This window comes from Macrobrachium nipponense, chromosome 35 (assembly GCF_015104395.2).
Source record: "Macrobrachium nipponense isolate FS-2020 chromosome 35, ASM1510439v2, whole genome shotgun sequence".
Taxonomy (NCBI): Eukaryota; Metazoa; Arthropoda; class Malacostraca; order Decapoda; family Palaemonidae; genus Macrobrachium; species Macrobrachium nipponense.
In genome coordinates this window covers 33852181-33854532 of record NC_061096.1, presented here as the reverse complement: position 1 = coordinate 33854532, position 2352 = coordinate 33852181, and positions in this window count along the sequence as shown.

Here is a 2352-nt window from a genome sequence, read left to right as displayed (position 1 = left end):
CCTGCTTTTAGTCCCAAACAATCAATGAGTGAATATGTCTTTCATTGGCTTTTGTTCTGGCATGACTACTCATGTTTGATTTTTTTTTTCCAGAGTAAGTCTGTCTCATCAAAATTGAGCACTTGTTAGGAACAAAACCCTTAGCAGTTTTGCTTATTTGCAAATTATTTTGACATGTGCAACTCTCGTGAGGTCAGTGATGCAGACACCACTGTCATATCTTGCTATGAGTATATTTTAATTTTTATAATTTTCTACTTATTCTTTTTTATTTGCATTCATCTGTAATCTTCTCAGACCCAAAGGTTATGTATTAAAGCAATAATATTTTTACAAAAAAAAAAAATTACAAAGAAACATGAGAGTTTAGCAGAATTGCATACTGAATGACTACTTTCCCTTTCTTTTGGCTGGGAAACTTGCACATGACATGTCACATCTCATATTTACTCACTTGAGTGTCAAGCAAATGGTCAACTACCATGTGATTTTCTACTCAAGCAAAGCAAATTGTTCAAGTTGGGAGCCATTCAAGTGCTGAGATACCACTGTATATGTAAAATACAAAAGTGAAAAATATTGCAAGAAGCAAAATTACAGGTAAGAGAACAATTCTGTATTTCAAATATCTATAAGGGACCACCAACGTAGAGATCTAAAACCCAACAAGAAGTCCAAGATCAGTGCATGATAGAAATTAAATAAGACAATGAATATCACAGAACAAAATTATGTAAAAGTCAGAAGGGAGGAAGTCTTATCACGAAATAATTAGTATACAATACATATTTTGTTAAAAATGACTGCTGCTTCAGCACTATTAATCTTATAAAGAGTCTTCTCTATCTTTCTGATGACAGCTTTCTCGTTGTTGCTTAGACTGGCGAGCAACGCACCAAAGGGCATGGTAAAATTCGGTTGAGTCATTTGATTTATTATTGCTTTTACAATTCTCTCTCTCTAACGCGACGTTTCCTCCTGATCGACAGGACATTATCAAGCGATAACTGCTGAGGGACTGAATTCCAGTGGCGAGTCCATCTCCTTTTATCGTGGTGTTGCAAGCTCTTGAGTACGGTCAGAGCACGTCTCCGGCAGGTCGGGTTCTCATTGGTTCCCGGGAAGGTGACTCATATGGCGGGCGTTGACGAGTCTTGCAGACCTTCTCAGGTGGGGGCTATCACCGGGAGCCTCTTGATTGGCTTCTACCTGAGTGACGTCACCCCTGGTATTATTCTCATGTCCGGTGTTCGTTTCATGCGCGCTGGTACTTTCGTTAGGGGGGAGGGGTGTGGTCCTCCTCACACGTCGGTATCAGGAACGCTTCTTGGGTGGTATTAAGGGGAGGCTTTTCCTCGAGGATGAGCAGCGCTTCTAGGAGACGCAGACGTCGTGGGTCAGGTGCTCTCCCGATGATCTTAATATTCCTGACGATGTCGTCTCTCGTGATGTTTCTGCGGTGTACTACAAGGGCGTGCTGTCTAATGGCGCCCTCCTGGGCGTGGCAGGAAATCCTCTTTGACAGGCGCATCGTCGTCATGCCGATGTAAATCCCAGGGCATCCTTGGGCGGGGCATACATATCAGTAGACGACATTGGACTGCTTCAGGGGGTCTCCTACCGGTGGGGAGGGGATGTTCTTCATCAGGAGGTCTTTCGTACGCCGATTCTTGTAGTAAATAATGAGGGATACTCTCTTTCCTTCCTCCATGGGCCGGACGTGTTCCTCTATTATTTTCTTCATGGCTGCTTCTTCCTCCTTGTATTGGTGGTGCTTGAAGGCTTTATAGAAAAGTTTGATATCCTCCGGGGGCGGAATGTTCCTTCTCTCTTCCTCCGTCATGTACCGCTTGTCAAGGGCGGCTCGAGTTTCTCGGTTTACGAGTTTGTTCGAGTACCCATTGTTAATTAGCATCTGGGATGCTCGGTCGAGTTCGAGGTGTGTGGTCCTGCCATGTCGAACAGTGCAAGAGGGCCCTCCTGACGAAGCCCTGAACGGCTGGTGGTACGGAGCTGACGTGTGGTTCCACCACCGTCAGGGCCTTCGTCAGGAGGGCCTCTCGCACTGTTCGACGTGGCAGGACACACACCTCGAACTCGACCGAGCATCCCAGATGCTAATTAACAATGGGTACTCGAACAAACTCGTAAACCGAGAAACTCGAGCCGCCCTTGACAAGTGGTACATGACGGAGGAAGAGAGAAGGAACATTCCGCCCCCGGAGGATATCAAACTTTTCTATAAAGCCTTCATGCACCACCAATACAAGGAGGAAGAAGCAGCCATGAAGAAAATAATAGAGGAACACGTCCGGCCCATGGAGGAAGGAAAGAGAGTATCCCTCATTATTT